The sequence below is a fragment of the Capra hircus genome, chromosome 4, assembly GCF_001704415.2.
Source record: "Capra hircus breed San Clemente chromosome 4, ASM170441v1, whole genome shotgun sequence".
NCBI classification, from domain to species: Eukaryota; Metazoa; Chordata; class Mammalia; order Artiodactyla; family Bovidae; genus Capra; species Capra hircus.
The window spans coordinates 95,178,120-95,197,559 of NC_030811.1; positions in this window are offsets into that span (position 1 = coordinate 95,178,120).

Below are 19,440 nucleotides of genomic sequence, written 5' to 3' on the forward strand. Positions count from 1 at the left end.
ATCTTAGATACAAAGGTACACTATCTTATGAGACAGATATACAACATTTATGATGTTGATATCTAATTAATTCCAATGTTTCATGAGTCAGAGAAAGAAAAGTTTCTTTCAGATTTTACTTATTATTCAGTTCATTTTAAGCAGACTTTTAGCAACTGATCTATTTAGATATAAATAGGTTACAGTTCAGTTCAGTTGCTCAGTCGTGTCCAACTCTTTGCCATGGACTGTAGCATACCAGGCTTCCCTGTCCATCACCAACTCCCAGAGCTTGCTCAAACTCATACCCATGGAGTCAGTGATGCCATCCAACCATCTCATCCTCTGTCGTCCCCTTCTCCTTCTGCCTTCAATCTTTCCCAGCATCAGGGTCTTTTCCAGTGAGTCAGTTCTTCGAATCAGGTGGCCAAAGTATTGGAGTTTCAGCTTCAGCATCAGTCCTTCCAATGAATATTCAGGACTGATTTCCTTTAGGATGGACTGGTTGGATCTCCTTGCTGTCCAAAGGACTCTCAAGAGTCTTCTCCAACACCACAGTTCAAAGGCATCAATTCTGCAGCACTGAGCTTTCTTTATAGTCCAACTCTCACATCCATACATGACCACTGGAAAACCATAGCTTTGACTAGACGGACCTTTATTGGCAAAGTAATGTCTTTGCTTTTTACATAACCATCAATATTAGATATCTATGTATCCCCTTTGCAAAGGAATATTAAATATCCTATTCTTATTTTAGATCAAAGTCTAGAGTTGTTTTTTTTAATGCATTCTAAGAGACCAAAGTATATGTGTATTCTCTATAGTAATTTAATATATGAAGAGTAATATAACTGATTTCATTGTTGCATAAATAGTACAGAGGCAGAAAATGTCAGTGGTTATTTGCAGTGAACTAAGAAGGAATTAGCTGATAGTTGCAGTCTTAAGAACTAATAAAATAGAATATTCACTTGTTTTTCTTCAAGTAGTGTAAAAATGTTACTAAATGATAAACTGATTATTCTTTACCATGAAAATATATGTGCCTTTATATGTTTTCACATGTAAATTATATAATTCAAGTGTGAATAGAATTACACATACAAGAACATTTACTATACATATAATGTAACTTATTTTCAAATAATGTGTACAATCAATGTAATCTTGCAACCAATTTAGTCTCCATCTCTACTCTAACAATTAAAATTCTATATCTTAGCTGATATTTCTGATTTCTTCATTTTATAAACTCAGTGGTTTAGACTCCATCATTCGTGGTTACCCGAGATTTGCAATGCAGGACTAAGCAGAGAACACATGAGTACATGTAACTTAACTTCCATTACTTTTAGCCTTATAACCTCTAAAAAGGTATTTATTCCATCATTAATACACCCAATATTAAGAATTATATTACTTATGCTAACTATCTGAAACAATATGTACAGTTCCGTGTGTACAGGCATTTTCATAGAGAAGTCTGGGGAACTTTCATTTACATTTCAAAGAAATATAATAGTTTTTAAAAGTTACATATTCAAAAGGAGATTAGGATTGTCAGTAAAGAAATTCCACTTGAATTTAAATGAGAGATTAGCAACCTTTTTTAAAAAATAAAAGTATATCCTATGCAACATGTAAGACACAGTTATACTAAAAGCATATTTGCCATTTATGTGAAATTCACATTTAACTGGGTGACCTGTACTTTCATTTCCTAACACTGGCAACCCCTGTCTAGAGTTACTGTACAAGCTGCCCCGTCTCATTTTTTGCCGAAAATAGCAACATTCCTCTTTTTTGTAACATTTCTTTTATATTTCAAGTCAATCAATTCCTAAGTTCCAGAAAGTAACTTCAATTATTTTATAGCACTTAATCTGTCCCAATTAAGCTTATAGGCTGTGCCATACACTGTGTTTGATACTATAGATCCAAAGATAAAATAGATAAAAATAAGGCAATTCTGTTCCCAAGAGTTCCTAATCTAATGGTAAGATCCATCATGAGGCTGGCCCTGACTCCAAGTGGGGCTTCGCAGAAGACGCAGCATCCATGCCTCTCTATATATCCCACCATCACAGAAATCCACATGGTTAAACAATAAAACACATTATAGGGGCTAAAGAAATTATCTTCATTGGTTTTAACTTGAAAATACAAAAGTGTACCAGGTTTCCTTAGTAAGGTCCTTCAGAATTTTAGATTAGGTGAAGATTCTGTGCCAAGCTTCAGACAAACTTTAACACAGAGGATCACATACTATAAAGACTAAGACAGATGTGCTTGAGAATCTACAGTAGCACTCCTTGAACAGTACTGCACTGAAAGTGACCTTAACAGGATGTCTGTGTATTCACAAACATCCTTACTGTGTAACAAAAGATAACCTCCCCTCCCCCCTCCTCCATTTTAAACATTGTTTCTAATGCAAAGTTTATTTTTTCACAAAAGAAAAGCACTTGGCTGTTAAAAGGCAGCCTCTCTCACATCCACGCATGCACACCCCCTCACAAAATACATGGTGACTGCTTCATGGGGAGGCAAGACAGTGGCAACCACCTAGAGTACGATGCCATTAAGTGTGTAATTCCCCCGTGGTTACAGTGCTGAACTTTACGAACATCAGTTTATGAACGTCTGTTCTTAAAAGATGAAATGAACCCACTGCCCACATCTTTGAAATCAGGCAACTGGATTTTTGGGGAGTAGTGACGGACTACTGCAACTTCTTGAAGTACCTTGTAAGTGTTTTCAAGGACAGGATACTGTTACAGGTTGAATTGGGTTCCCCAAAAATTCAGGGGTTGCAGTCTTAAATCCTCCAGTGTTTCCAAATGTGACCTTATTTGAAAATAGGGTCACTGATGGTCTTATTGACCAAGATGAGGTAAGACTGGAGGAGCATGGGCCCCTAAACCAGTATGACTGACATTCTAACAAAAACGGGGATTTTGAACATAGAATCATGCACAGAGACAGAATATCATGTGAAGAGGAAGGCAGAGATCCCGGTGATGCTACAGAAGCCAAGCAATGCTGCACGTTACAGCCAACAGCAAGAAGCCAGATGAGAGTGAACAGATCACCCTTCACAGCAATCAGAAAGAACCAGTCTTGCCAATCAATACCTTGATCTGGGACTCCCAGCCTCATCTGTGAGAGGATAAGTTTCTGTTGTTTTAAGTCAGCCTGTGTGTGGTCGGGGTTGTCAGGACAACCCTAGCAAACCAATCCACATGCTGTCCCCTCCCCCACCCCCAGTTTGGGGGTAAGGAGACACCAAAGCTTCTCCTACATTGAAGAATCATTTCTCCCTGTAAATTTGCTTTACTCACCTACCCTCCAAACAAATTTCTGCCCAGCAAAATGTTACTTTAGTACACAAAGACCTTTACATAATTGGTCGTCAGGTTTATGAAACATGAAAACTAATGCTGCGGTTTTAATGCAGAAACAAAAGTCACACCCAGAGAAAGAGCTGATTATCACATTTGGTATTTTTAGTTATTATTAAAGCAAACATACCAAACTCTCTAGTTCCAGGCACTGAGCTGAGATCTTACTCATTAATACCTCATCACAAATGTGAAATACCGTGCCCCTCACTTATGATTAGCTGGGGCCTGAAGATGTTCAATAACTTGATGAAAAAAAAAAAAAGAAATGTCACAAAGCTAATTAGCAGAGCCAGTACTCAAACCCAGCTAGTTTGGCCCCAGGGTCAACACAATTAACCACCATATTATTCCGCTTTAGAGCTGTATGTTGTGAAAAACAGGATTTAATCAAAACTGACAGTGTGCAATAACGGAAAACATGTAATGTGTATTCTTTATAAAAGAAGGGCAGTGCACACTGATTCCAATTAACATTTTATAGAAACCCTGTACGCAGTCCCGCTATTCTCGGCTTGGAGCTTTCACCCCCAACAGACCAAAGAACTCGCTTCCACCAGCTTTCGGTGATTCTGCATTTCATTCCCAACATGGGCATTTAAGGGAACCAAGAGCAACGGACAGGACGGTGTGATTTACGGTCCCAAACACACCTCCTCGTGAACAACGGCGGATATAAATGACCCGCTATTCCTACTGTATCACACTACTGCACCGTACCCACAGGAAACTTCCCAAGAAAGCAGCTTCCTTTTGGCAGAATTCTTCATTCTTAAAGGCGTCCTTCCAGGTACCACTACTACCGAGAGCGCAGCTTGCGGGACCAGCGCTCCGTCAGTCCTGACGTCAGCAGCGTGTCCCCCGCCCCTAAGACGTTTGTGATTAGTGCTCCCACCTGTCGTCTCCACCCTTAACCCTGGAACACAGAGGCTGTTGAAGCTTTAGTGCCTCCAGGTACTAACAGTAAAGGGGCGTTCAGCGAGTTAGTAAGAACACCTGTCTACCTGAAACCTAGAAACTGTATTGAAGCTCTCTCTTCTGACTTCATTAGCCCTAAGAGGAACTTAAGAACTGCGTTCACATCAATCATATAACTTTCTCGTATCCTAAGAAAAAATGCTGAGTAAAGCAACACAGCCCAAAAGAGCCGATATATGTAGCTCTCTGTGATTTCATGTCTTGATTTGGCAAATAACTTGTGTATATCACAGAGGAGTCTTAGCCAATCATGTTTCTTAGGTCAGACATGCTAATACCAATCTAAAACCTTCATAAAAATTACATGGCTGTTGGTTTGTTTCAAAACCTTCAACCTCTAAAATACAAAAATTAGTCATCTTTCTGTGTCCATTTTGTATTAGAGTCTTTTCCAAAGGAGGACAATCTCAGAGGTAAGCCCTTCAGGGGAACACCACGCAGTGTGATCATCCTGAAATTTGTTTTCTGGAGGGAGGGGGTGAGGGACTGGGCCGTGGGCTGGTGGGTAGCTTTTCTTTAAGAAAGCAATGGCAATGTGCTGTACATCTGAAATCAACGTGATATTCTAAGTCAATTGTGTCAATTAAAAAGGATATGCAAAAACAATAAAATAATAGTAAAAATAAAGCAAAGGCAGCTGCTTCAAGGAAAAACCACTCCACTACAAATTCATTTTCTAGATTCTGTAAGCTTATTGTTAAGTAGCAAGAGCAAGCTTTTCAGGAAGAACTCTTAAGGTCAAGTGTCAGCCAAATGTCTGTAGTTAAAATGAGGACTTCTACTTATTTCAAAAGATAAACCACTGTGTGTGGAGGGTGCTTTTTCGCTGTCATCCTCTCCACCAAGGATGATCGCTTTCTGTCAGCTAACATGGGCCATCACACCTGTTGCTACTCAGAACAAGATGCGATGTATTTGTTGATTTTATCCCTTGCACCAGGATCAATCATTATCCTGAAGAATTCACAAATGCACCCACATACCCAAAGCTGAGGATCTTTTTTAGCCTCCGTTTGACCCCACTCCTGGAAAAACTTTTCTCTAATAGAACCTGAAAGCAATCTTTATGGGTTGCAACAAACGTACACACCCTTTGTAACTGGGTCAGGCAATCGTAGCATGGGGCAGTGCAAACAAACCCGGGCTCCATAGCGTCAGCGACCTCCACTTAGGAGCTGGAGGAACAGGATGCCAGCCTGCATCCGTCTCCTTACAGGTGGGTGTTGGCTTACTTTAGGCAGATGGTGGGTTTATGAGTCTAATGTATTATATATTTCTCAATAGACAAATATTTGCACTGGACCAGAATGAATAAGAAAAAAATTCCTCAGTTTAGTTTCCAAAGTATATCTGAAGTTTTAGGACACCTCAGCATTTAAACTACTGTAGGAGGTGGGGGAGGGCTTCCCCGGTGGTTCAAGCGGTAAAGAACCCTCCTGCCAGTGTAGAAGCAGGTTCGATCCCTGGGTCAGGAAGATCCCCTGGAGAAGGAACTGGCAACCCAGTCCAGTATTTTTGCCTGGGAGAGTCCATGGACAGAAGAGCCTGGTGGGCTACAGTCCACAGAGTCAGACACAACTAAGCTACAAAACAACAGCAAGAGGGCAGGGGAACGAGTCATGAGCCCTGGCTTTCTTTTTTCTTCTGCTTAAAACCTGACCCAGTCAATAAAGGAATGGAAGGGAGCCATGTAGTGAGCTCTATTGGGGACTGACTAGATTTTTCCCATTTGGAGGGTTCTTCGATATGTAAGTACATACTAATTAATAGAAGGGTTCTAATCAGGTTTCCAGCTTGAATCAGAAAGTGTGGCCTATCTAGTTGTCTTTCTCTAGTAATTTATGTTGTTCCTTCCACAGTATGACAGGGTCATTTTTTATCTTAAATGTGAACTGCACTGGTGAAGAAATCTGAGTAAATGTTCAACAGGTTTAACAGAATATTAGTTTCACATTACGCCTCTAGAGTAGGAGTATACGTACCTGTCTCTTCCCTATAGGCCTGTGTTTTTTTTCACTTTTGTTTTTTCTATACTTACTGAAAAGATGGAGGTTAGTATTTAATTTGGGTTCCCTGCTGAACCTGAAAGAGCTTCCTCATCTGCAGGGGCAAGGAGACAGATGGATTTCAATGGATGATGACATTATGGAAAGCACATCACCTTCTCCAAAGCAGCAACCCAAGAAAAGCCAGATTTGGCCACTGGAATGAAAATTAATTTGATAAATGCAATAAATGTTTTAAGTCCTCTAAATGTGGTGTTTTGACTTTTGAAAATGAGTCACAGTAGGAAAACATTTTAAAAAATACTCCCCCAGAAAGCAAAATAGTTTGACCCATAAACTGTTTCATATAGCATGACTGGAAAATTCGATTTAAGAAGGAAGATAATTTGATTCATCTGATTTTCTCCACAAGGAAAAAGCAATCAGAGTAAGGTAAAATTTCCAAAGAACTTCTTGCATTTACTCCCAGAAGAAAGGTTCAGAGAAATACAGTAATTGAGTTTTCCAATCATGAAAGAGTGTCCTGATATATGGCTTGGAGTAGGACCACAGATGAGAATCTGGGGAAAATATCAAGGAAGGGCTATTTTTCTCTCCCTTTTTTTTTTTCTCTCTCTCTCTTATAAATTTAAAATAATTAGAGGAGAACAAAAATGACTTAAAAGAAGTGTCATGACATGAATATCCATTAATGTTCTTTAAGAAGTATAAATAAAAAATAGGAATAATTTTAAATTATTTTTGTTGGATGGAACCTATACAGCCTGAGAGTTATCTGAGTTAGAATAATTATTTTGATCAAATACTCTGCTTAATTATGACTCATGATACATGAAATATCTTTAAAACATAGATTTTTAAAACTTTTAAATAAATGATAAAATTAATCTTTGATTATTGAGAGCCTTCTAGTATCTCCGATTTTCATCATACCCAAACAAATAGTTCCCTCTCTCCCTATTGCTCACACTCTCAGGAGGCTTCCGCAGGCCTGAAGCCTCTCTTGAAATACTTCCCTACTTTTGTTATGTCAGCTCTCGCTTGTTGTCGTTCAGTCACTTAGTCGTGTCTGACTCTGCAACCCCGTAGACTACAGCATCGTAGGCTTCCCCATCCTTCACTATCTCCTGGAGCTTGCTCAAACCCACGTCCATTGAGCTCTATGCCATCCAGCCATCTCATCCTCTGTCATCCCCTTCTCCTCCTGCCCTCAGTCTTTCCCCGAATCAGGGTCTTTTCCAATGAGTCTGCTTTTTGCATCAGGTGACCAGAGTGTTGGAGCTTCAGCATCAGTCCTTCCAATGAGTATTCAGAGTTGACTTCCTTTAGAATTGACTGGTAACTCTCCATACTGCAGATTTTCTACCTGCCTTTCTAGTCAACCTTTTCTAATGTACTCCCTAAATCTCTGATCAACCTCCCTACTTGGCAAGCACTAGGGCTCCATCCAAGGACCTTCTTTACTTTTTTTTTTTTTTCCTTCTTTACTTTTTATGTATGATCTCCCCATAAGTGATCTCATCTAATTCTATTTATTTAAAACCCACACATAAACTGATGACTCACACATTTTGTCTTCTGACCTGATTTCTCCACCGGCTAACAGACTCCTTATTAGTAAATGGCACCATCTTAATGGTTCAAACCAAAAACTTCCCATGACTTTGGAAGACTCACCCATGACTATCCCTATTCCTCATTCCCCCAACTAACCCTTCAACAAGTCCTATTGACTGTACTGCCGAAATACATTTATTTGTGTACGACCTTACTTCTGTCTCCAGTGTTACCCTTCCAGTTTATTCATTATAACCTTTCACATAGACAACTGCAGTCGCTTCTGCATGATTCTTCTTGATCCAGTTTTTCTTTTGTAAGTCAATAAATCTGCTTTCTTAACCTAGAATAACCTTTTTTAAAAAAAAGGAACAAGGGCAAACCACTCCCTGGCATAAACCCACTTAATGGTTTCCCAATGGGCCATGTCTCTGCATGTTAAGATAAGAAAACCCAGTTGAAATTGACGTAAATGATAAAGGGAATTCTCTGACTCACGCCAGGAAGATCCAGAAATAGGGCATCTCAAAACCGTCATCAAAGTTCCATTTTCTGCTTTCTTCTGCCACCTACGGTGTTGAATCTCTTGCAATAATGGCTCATAAAATGTCTGTCAGACACAATCAGGATAACAAAATTTTTGTTCATGTCCAAAAGGAGGGAACAAGTGTCCATGGTTGCCCCTAACTGGATGTCTTAGGTCACAGACACACTCCTAACAAAAATGACTACAATTGGGAAATGACAGAATTGGGAAATGCTGAGAGGCCTGAGCCAACAAGGACCTGGAGCTGGAGATGAGGTCAGTTTCTCACTGAAGAATAAGGGCAATGCATGAAGATGTATAAGATTCACACATTCAGAAAAAAAGGATGTCTTAGTTTGGGTTGCTGTAACAGAATATCATAGTCTGAGTGACAATAATCATTTATTTCTCACAGTTCTGGAGGCTAGAAATGTGGGATCAGAGTGTAGGCATGGTTGGGTTTTTGGTGAAGGCTCTTGTCCTGCTCTGGGCTTCTCCAGTGGTTCAGTGGTAAAGAATCTTCCTACAATGCAGAAGACCCAGGTTTGATCCCTGGGTCAGGAAGATCCCCTGGAAGAGAGCATGGCAACCCACTCCAGTATTCTTGCAGTGAAAACCCCATGGACAGAGGAGCCTGGCAGGCTACAGTCCATAGGATTGGAAAGAGTCAGACACAACTGAAGTGATTAAGCATACACACGCACTCTACAGAGAGCTGTCTTCTCCTTGTATTCTCACATATAAGAGACAGACAGACAAAGAACTCTCTTGGTCTTTTCTTATAAGTGCACTAACCTACTCATGAGGATTCCACCCTCATGACCTAATTACCTCTGAGAGGCACGCATGCATGTTAAGTCACTTCAGTTGTGTCCGACTCTTTGTGACCCCATGGACCATAGTCCACCATACTCATCTGCCCATGGGATTCTCCAGGCAAGAATATTGGAGTGGATTGCCATGCCCTCCTCCTGGGGATCTTCCTGACCCAGGGATAAAACCTGTGTTCTCTTATGTCTCCTGCATTGACAGGTGGGTTCTTTACCACTAGGGTCACCAATCTCCACATTCTAATACTATCACATTTGGGAGTTAAGATTTCAACACATGCATTTTTGGAGAGATGCAAACATTTAGTCCACAACAAGGAGAAAAGGAAAGTTAAGTAGGCAAGCAACAATGTCCATGATTCATGGCCTATAGGGTACTACTGATCCGTTTGTTTTCCCAGCCTGCCCTCCAGCACTCTTGTACCAGTCTTCCTTTCGCTTGCTGTGTCCACACAAGCTGGCACTTATATTACTCTCTCATGTCAAGAATCTCTTTCTCATTTCAGATTATTTTAACTCATATCTCCTGCCTGAAACAGTCTTCTCACTCAGCTTTTCAACTGGTTCCTTTTAATCCCTCTGATCTTAACCCAGAGGACTGCCTCCTGCCTCTTCTGCTCTGGGCTGCTTAAAACCATGGCAGTTATACATACCCCCATTCTAACCATCGAGCCTTAGATTTCACTACATCTCTGAGGGATTTCATCACAAACAGCATAATGGCCTAAAAGTTCATTTTACCTTTAATTATTACAATTTGTATGTTATGAATTAAAATAGAGGTTTCATTTAATTTAAAAATAGATATTTGTTACTTTCCCCTTTGAATCAAAAGGAAACTCTCAGAGGAGTATCAAAGAAACCAATCTGGAAACCTTGCTTCCTCAGCAGTCAAGAAATCCTATTATTTGAGAAATAGCCCCAATCAATAAACTAGCAAATCTGGAGTTCCTGAGTCAGGGATCCCATCTGCAATGCCCATAGCAGGCGCACCAGTCCTGAATACAGGCAGCTGTTCTGCCAACCTGGTCAGAGCAATGCTTCCTTTGAAAGCACTTTCTGCAAGAATCCCATTTCCTACTGCACTGTGATCATTCCTCCAATGAATATGAAGCTCTTAGACTGGTTTGTTGGAGTGTATAAAATCACTAAGGCTTTAGGAACATGACTGATATTTGAAAATTAGATACTGAGGAGGAAGACAATAACCAGCAATATTTAGCCCAGTTACCAAAAAAAAAAAAAAAAAATTAGCCCAGTTACTACTACAATAAGTTAAAAACTACCAATTGACATAAAAGCCAGCAAACATACTGTGATAAATTAGAAAAGATAACTGTATGATAACTGATTTACAAAACATAAATTTGATAAGAGAAAGGTCAAGATAAAATGAGGTACTGGAGCCCTGGAAGGCCAACGATGCCTTTATTTGCAGAAGAGGAAAGTATTTGGCAACACCAGCAGGTACCCTAGGAAATTTCCCTGGATTTTGGTTGTGAAAATCAAAACCAGTCATGCGTGCAACTTAGCACGCACATAAGGGCTGAATTTTGGTTATGACACCTTATTGCAGCAGAGACCCAATCAAACACTGATTACCAAGTGTCTATCTGTGATGACAGTTCCCTGGGTAAAAATACATGTATTTGCAAGACAAATACTGAAAGGCTAATGCTGGCCTCATTTCAGAGCCTGTTAGATTTTTTACAATCCTTGACTTATCAGTTTAACACTGCATCAATCATTTAGAAGGATTCTTAGGTTATTTATCATTTCCTGTATGTGTATGCCCTTGTTGTAACAATAATGTTTGCCAGATTCTATCATCTTATAGGTTGAAAATGTAAAATACATACAATTTACTGAATTAAAACAATCTATTGTAAGATCATTATTTTATACATAACACTAAAAATGATGTAAAGTGTTGCCAATTCAACTATGACACACGATCCATTGTAAAAGCATCATCATTTTTTAAGCTGTTAAAATGCTGAAAAAATGTGCATCTTAGAGGAAATGTGTTTGTAAGAGACATAAGGTAATGCTAAATCTTGGTTTTTATGGTTAGATTTACTAATTCAGAGTTCCCTGAATCCCAGCAACTTAAGTTACTAAAAGAATAGGTAACTTCTTGCATTTTCTTTGAAGTTCAAAAGGAAGTAGTCTTAAATGAATAAAACGTTTTTCGTGTATTTGGAACCTAATATTTTCAATCTATGTACCTATGAAGTAAGCCAAGCTCTCTCTGACCTAGAATTATGATTGCTACTTTCACTTGCCTCTGTAATTTTAAATGTAAAATGAGAGGTTTGGAGCCAACAATAAATAGATGTTTGACCTTGGACAAATTATATAACCTCTAGATTTTTCTCCTTTATAAATTCAGATAATAATAACAGGGTTCTCTTATAGTATCATTGGCATTGTTACAGTATTCTCCTAGAGTATCTAAGTAAGACGAGTATTATGGCTGATTCATGTTGTACAGCAGAAACCAACACAACATTGTAAAGCAGTTATCCTCCAATTAAACATAAATAAAAAGTAATCAGGAAGAATGCTCGCTCACACACACACACACACACACACACAAGAGGTGTAACGTGCTTGGAACCAATGGTGCCCAGCACAGTGCAAGCACTGAATAAATTATAATTTCACATCTACTCAAACATGTGAGTAACACAGAATTAAGTTCTATTGACATGCCCATGGGAAGAGGAGTAGGAAAGGAAAGTGTTCCAACTACTACTGCTAATTTATAAACCACCTCAAAATTTAATATCTTAAAAGTGCAGTTTTATTATGTGTACTGATTCTGTGGGTCAGGACTTCATACAGAGCACAGGTGCATGATGTTGAGAAGACTTGAAGGTAGCCAGTGACTATAGGGCCTGGCACCCTCTCCAGTACTCTTGCCTGGAGAATTCCACGGACAGAGGAGCCTGGTGGGCTACAGCTCATAGGGTCACAAAGAGTCGGACACAACTGAAGGGACTTAGCACGCACCTAAGGGCGGTGAAGGCAATGGCACCCCTCTCCAGTACTCTTGCCTGGAGAATCCCATGGACAGAGGAGCCTGGTGGGCTACAGCTCATAGGATCGCAAAGAGTCGGACACAACTGAAGCGACTTAGCATGCACCTAAGGGCTGTGATAATCATCTTAAGGTGTCTTCATCTGGGAGTTGATGCTGGGCCCTGAGCTGGTCGTCAACCAGAAAATGTGTATGTGTATTTTTCTCATGGTCTGGAAAGGTTTGGGGATCCTACACCATGGTGGCTGGGTTTCAAAGGCAAGCATATCCAGAGACAGGCAGAAGTTGTATTGCTTTTCCGACCTGGCTTTAGAAGCCACATAACACACAGTATCACCAGATTGACAAAGAGGTAACAGAACCAATGTTTTAATGGGAGGAGTGTCAGAGTTACATTGAAAGAAGAGCATGCGGAATGGGAGGTTTTGTTGCAAAGTGCCTGGAAACACAATCTTCCAGAGAGAGTGAGAGAAAGTAAGAGAAATTTTCAAGACAACCTGAAGGATGAAAACCTCTTATGGCATAGCTTTGCAGCAAAACAATTTGGAAAGGCACTTAATTTTGAAGCGCCAAATAAGCACTGCCTAAATACAGAAACTCACTGAAAACTATCAAAAGTTTATTAGGCTCATATACTTTGAAAGAGAGCAGACTATAACAAAAAACTTTCCTAAACTTGCTTCTTAAACTGAGCAGAACAAAGATAATGAAAAAACATGAAGTTATTGTTAGATATACAGATACTCAGGATTCATCATAAACCAGGTAAGAGGAGAAATTCAGTAGTCAGCATATGCCTGGGAAAAAGAGTAAACAAAAACAGATTGGTTCATAAAAATTCTGTTAGTTTTTAACATTAAATTGTAGAATTCTTATGATTTAAAAATAATTGACCCGTTATTGTACAGATGCTTGCTCCTTGGAAGAAAAGCTATGACCAATCTGCTGCTGCTGCTGCTAAGTCGCTTCAGTCGTGTCCGACTCTGTGCGACCCCATAGACAGCAGCCCACCAGGCTCTCCCGTCCCTGGGATTCTCCAGGTAAGAACACTGGAGTCGGTTGCCATTTCCTTCTCCAACGCATGAAAGTGAAAAGTGAAAGAGAAGTCGCTCAGTCGTGTCTGATTCCTAGCGACCCCATGGACTGCAGCCCACCAGGCTCCTCCATCCATGGGATTTTCCAGGCAAGAGTACTGGAGTGGGGTGCCGTTGCCTTCTCCATGACCAATCTAGACAGCATACTAAAAAGCAGAGACATTACTTTGTCAACAAAAGTCCCTCTAGTCAAAGCTATGGTTCATCCATCTTAGTCAAAGCTATGTCCATCTAGTCAAAGTTTTTCCAGAGTCATGTATGGATGTGAGAGTTGGACTATGAAGAAAGCTGAGCGCTGAAAAACTGATACTTTTGAACTGTAGTGCTGTATAAGAGTCTTGACAGTCCGTTGAACTGCAAGGAGATCAAACCAGTCAATCCTAAAGGAAATCAATCCTGAATATTCATTGGAAGGACTAATGCTGAAGTTGAAATTCCAATACTTTGGCTACATGATGTGAAGAACCGACGCACTGGAAAAGACCCTGATGCTGGGAAAGATTGAAGGCAGGGAAAAAGGGGATGACAGAAGATGAGATGGTTGGATGGCATCACCAGCTCAATGGACATGAGTTTGAGCAAGCTCTGGGAGTTGGTGATGGACAGGGAAGCCTGGCGTGCTGCAGTCCATGGGGTCTCAAAGAGTCAGACACTACTGAGTGATTAAACTGAACTGATGCAAAGTACTAGATTATTTACTTCATATCTGAACTTTGCAACATTATGAAGTTGCTATAATTGCCCCCCTTTTACAGGTAAAAAAAGTTGAGGCTCAGAGAGAGACTAAAAAATTTGACCTATTTTATCTGATCCCTAACTCTATGTGTTTTCTACTACCACACAATGCTTTTGACTTGCTTATAAAATTAACTTCTTGAGGACATTAAGTTAAAAGAATCAGACAGGTACTTCTGGCCAGAACTGGAAACAGGGGGAAATCCCAAGTATCACAGAAAGGTTTTTATTTGAAGTAGACTAAAAAAAAAACAATCTGAAGAAGAGGGCATTTAAGGTTCCCAGCCAGCCACAGACCCAACGGTTCTTCAGAGCAATGTGCTTTGACAGGAGCCCCATCACACAAGGTCTAAGTTGATTTTAAGTATTTCTGCAAAGAGTATGAACCAAGAGGGAAAAATAAATTAACTTCGAACAGGAAGAAAGTAGAAATCTTCGGGGATGTCTTAATGGGCCCAAACACAAATTTTGAACAAAAATTATAAATGTTCCAAAGGTAGTTCCAGAAATCAATAGGGACAAACAAATGACAAAGTACAAATCTGAAGCTGGCTGTGTTAACTAGCTAGAAAAATAAATACAGATATTACATCAATGTTTCTGGAGCTTACTACGGCTATTAAAAAATAGACCAACAGGAAACTCTTCCGGAAGCTTTAACGTGACAGTTCTCCTAGGCCCACTTTCCCGCTTATTCTTCATAGGTTGTATCCTGGACTTTCCTTAGGGACATCATCAGATTTGCATTTTTCTCACTGTCTGAATTAACATGCCCTTCGAGACTTCTCTCAGATAATACAGTAGTTTATTGAGCTACTGAAACTTTTTTAATTTGGAAATATTTCTTTTAAGATGGTGTGATAAAGTCCTTTTATTGAGGTTTGTTACTTGAGACAAAAGGAATCCTGCATTTTTTTTTTAAATGTTTGTCACAGCACAAAGCAAATTACAGGACTGGACTTTATAACTGATAATCTAATATTGATACTTTCATCTAAGCACTACATCAAGTTCTCATATGAAGCTGGCTGTTTACCTGAAATCTCTCGGAAGAAGTTGGGGGAAAATGTTCATTCTTAAATTGGAAAGTGAAAACAACTCTCAATGTACTGGCCCTAGCAGAAAATGTAAAAGCAAATTAAGAGTACTAAACTATATTCTTTCCACAAATAAGGTAGTCCAAAATCACTGCTGATGGTGACTGCAGCCATGAAATTAAAAGACACTTACTCCCTGGAAGAAAACTTATGACCAACCTAGATAGCATATTCAAAAGCAGAGACATTACTTTGCCAACAAAGGTCCGTCTAGTCGAGGCTATGGTTTTTCCAGTGGTCATGTATGGATGTGAGAGTTGGACTGTGAAGAAAGCTGAGCGCCGAAGAATTGATGCGTTTGAACTGTGGTGCTGGAGAAGACTCTTGAGAGTCCCTTGGACTGCAAAGAGATCCAACCAGTACCTTCTGAAGGAGATCAACCCTGGGATTTCTCTGGAAGGAATGATGCTAAAGCTGAAACTCCAGTACTTTGGCCACCTCATGTGAAGAGTTGACTCATTGGAAAAGAGTCTAATGCTGGGAGGGATTGGGGGCAGGAGGAGAAGGGGACGACAGAGGATGAGATGGCTGGATGGCATCACGGACTTGGTGGACGTGAGTCTGAGTGAACTCCAGGAGTTGATGATGGACAGGGAGGCCTGGTGTGCTGCGATTCATAGGGTCGCAAAGAGTCGGACACGACTGAGCGACTGAACGGAACTGAACTGAACTATTTAGAAAAACAAAGCCCTTTGTTGGAACAAAACAAAGCCCTTTGTTGGAAACTCTCCCAGTAACAGTTTATGTATCACCATTTATAATAAAATTCATCCCAGTTATTAATTGCACATGAGCAATTTTAAATTCACACACACAGACACACAGAAGCACATAGACACAGCGGAATGGATCAAGAAACAAAAAAGGGCTGGTATCGTCCCTGCTTAAGTGTCTTTCTATGGTACCTAAGGCTAGTTACTGGTGGTTTAAGTCCTTTCCTATTCAAAAGCATCTATATCTGAAACCTGCTTTTTTAAGTGTTAACCTAAAAAGCTAGAATAAATCATTAAGAGTATGTTTCTTACCACTTATTATCACTTAGAGATAATTTAGAGAAAAACTGCATTTAGAATATTTCTGCAGCTCGCAAGGGATTACCAGGAGATCATTTTAGCATTCATCTCTAGATTATCTGACCCAGGATGGATGGGCTTGAACAAAGCCAGAGACTAATCCAGTGTTCCCTGGCTCATGTAAATGAATTGGCTGCAGTAACCTCATCCCTAAAATGGGAGATATTTTCGGACCATGATATTTCATAAACATTCACCCTCCTATAAATGATGACTACTCAAAGGGCCACATTTTAGCATCTTCAACTTATCTTCACAAATAGGAAAAACACTCTCTTTGAAAATGAACATCATTATTCTTTTGTACCTAAGGGTCTAGATTTAAATTCATTATTGAGTAGGGTGTAATTTGAGACTTTTCCCTCAAGCTTTGATTTGGAACTATAAGTAGGATGCTGAGGGAAGGTACCTAGTTAGCAGAAATCCATCCTTATATACCAGGAACAGCTTCATAGAAGGCTAAGGAGCTTTTAGAAGGAACTGTATAAACTAAAAGGATATGGAAAACCCCCTTTTAGAAACACTCCCACACCTTCCAACCCATTCCCTACAAACAGTATTTGATGTTTTGTTTGTTACCTTCAAAGTGCTCCAAGCCTCATAGAAGCCCATGAATACCATTAGAATCTAGACTGGTATAAACTGTTAAATTGGTTAACAGAAATTCAATTCCCCCAAATGCTCAATGAATACCCTGAGCAAAGAAACACAGTTTATTTTTATATTTAGACACTAACTGGATAAGTTTCAGTGAATGGATAAAAGTGACCTGTTTTAAATATATAAGACAAACTGCGTAAGAAGCATTTAGAGGCTAAATGGTAAAGAAACTTCCTGCCAGTGCTGGAGACATAAGAGACCTGGGTTTGATCCTTAGGTCAGGAAGATCCCCTGGAGGAGGGTATGGAACCCACTCCAACATTCCTGCCAGGGAAATCCCATGGACAGAGGAGCCTGGTGGGCTACAGTCCACAGGGTCGCAAAGAGTCAAACACGACAGTAGCGACTTGGCATGCACGCATAGTAAGTTTTATGTCAAACTGATTAAGTTTTTAATTAGCTTGTTGTCTTAAATAAGTAAATATTCCCACCTGAAATCTTATTTACACCACTTTTTGGCACAAACCCACATTTCCAAAGTCATATCAAAGTTTAACGTCAAACCAGCCGGATATCCATTATCATAAAGTCACAGTCAGTGATAACTGACAGTGAGACTCCATGCAACAAAAAAGGCCTTGTTCCAAAGTGGTACTTACCATCTACACAGTTGCACTATTAAAAATGTTGAAGGCAAAGTTCACGTTCTTTTCCCTCTACTATACCAAGAAATTCAGACTCATCAATGGCAAAGATTTGGATTAACAAAGCAAAAAGGGGTTAGAGAGAAATACTGTTATACAGTAATAATTCCCTCTCCTCGGGAGTCATAAGACTACCCCTAGGGCTTTCCAGAGAGAGTGAACAAACTGGGTAAACTTGGGGCAAATGTCTTTGAGTCTAAGCATCAAGACAAGCCAACAGCACCCCTAAAACGGCAAACCTGAAGGGCCTGCCTACATGGCTCCACTGGCAGGTTTAATTAACAACATGATTTGATCCTTGATTCAGATAAAGGACTATTTACAGGATGCTTCTGCTCAGTTCCCTGGTGCCTCAGGCAGTAAAGGATCTGCCTGCAATGCTGGAGACCTGGATTTGATCCCTAGGTTGGGAAGATCCCCTGGAAAAGGGAATGGCAACCCACTCCAGTATTCTTGCCTGGAGAATTCCATGGACAGAGGAGCCTGGCTGGCTATAGTCTATGTCATCACAAAGAGTCGGAACGACTGAGTTAACTAACACACTTCTGCTCGTTTGTTCCACCCAAGCAGTCAGGTTCACTTCAGTACTCCTTGGCTTGTGGTCAAGCATCTAGGCTTTGAGTGGTGCTGGACTCAAATCCTAATTCAGTCATTCAAACCTAAACAGCATTTTAAAAAGCAGAGATATCACTTTGCCAACAAAGGTCCATCTAGTCCAAGTTATGGTTTTTCCAGTAGTCATGTATGGATGTGAATTGGATCATAAAGAAGGCTAAACATGAAAGAATTGATGCTTTTGAATTATGGTGCTGGAGAAGACTCTAGAGAGTCCCTTGGACAGCAAGGAGATCAAACCAGTCAATCCTAAAGGAAATCAACCCTGAACACTCACTGAAAGGACTGATGCTGAAGCTGAAGCTCCAATATTTTAGCCTAGAACCAACTCGCTGGAAAAGACCCCGAGGCTGGGAAAGATTGAGGGCAAAAGGATAAGAGGATAGCAGAGGATGAGAAGTTGGATGGCATCACCGATTCAATGGACAAGAACTTGGGCTAACTCCAAGAGATGGTGAGAGAGACAGGGAGGCCTGGTGTGCTATAGCCCATGGGGTCACAAAGAGTTGGAGAAGACATAGCAACTGAACAACGACAACAACTAATCCTTACTGCTTGAAAAACATATTTATAAATTCATTGGCTTCTGGGTTATTGTTCCATGTTCAGAAGTTTTTGTGAAAGTAAACACAGCTTCACAATGACCAATCTCTATCATTTTTTCATGCTTTAGTGTTATTCCAACTGTCTAGAACACACATGACTACCTCTGTTTTCTCCTAGAGTGTTCTTTTTCTATTTTCAGTTCCATAGCCATTAATGTCTCTTTCCACAACAGTCCAACATCTTCCTAAGACCATTAATGGGAACCACTGCAAAGGAGGTTGTTATATCAAGCAAAAGCAATCACCACGATGGAAAATAGAACTCAAAGCCCCAGCACCCCTAAGTGATTCAGCACATTTGTGGAGCAAAGCAACAGCCATCAGCACAGCTCTGGGTATCTGAGGAGCTAGAGTGACTTCTACATTTTCGAGGCACATTCTTAGGTCAAGTGGAATAAGTTTAGCTGCCCTACTTTATCTCACAGTGGTTTTAAGAGGCAAATGATGCGATGTGCATAAAAGAACCTTGTGCCCACAGAAGCACGTTGCCATGGAAATGTGGAAGTAGCTGTATCTTCCTAGAAATAGGTTGTACATTATCATCTCAACTAAGCAGTGGTCTGATTTTCCATAAAATATCTACGTTGGTGAAGAT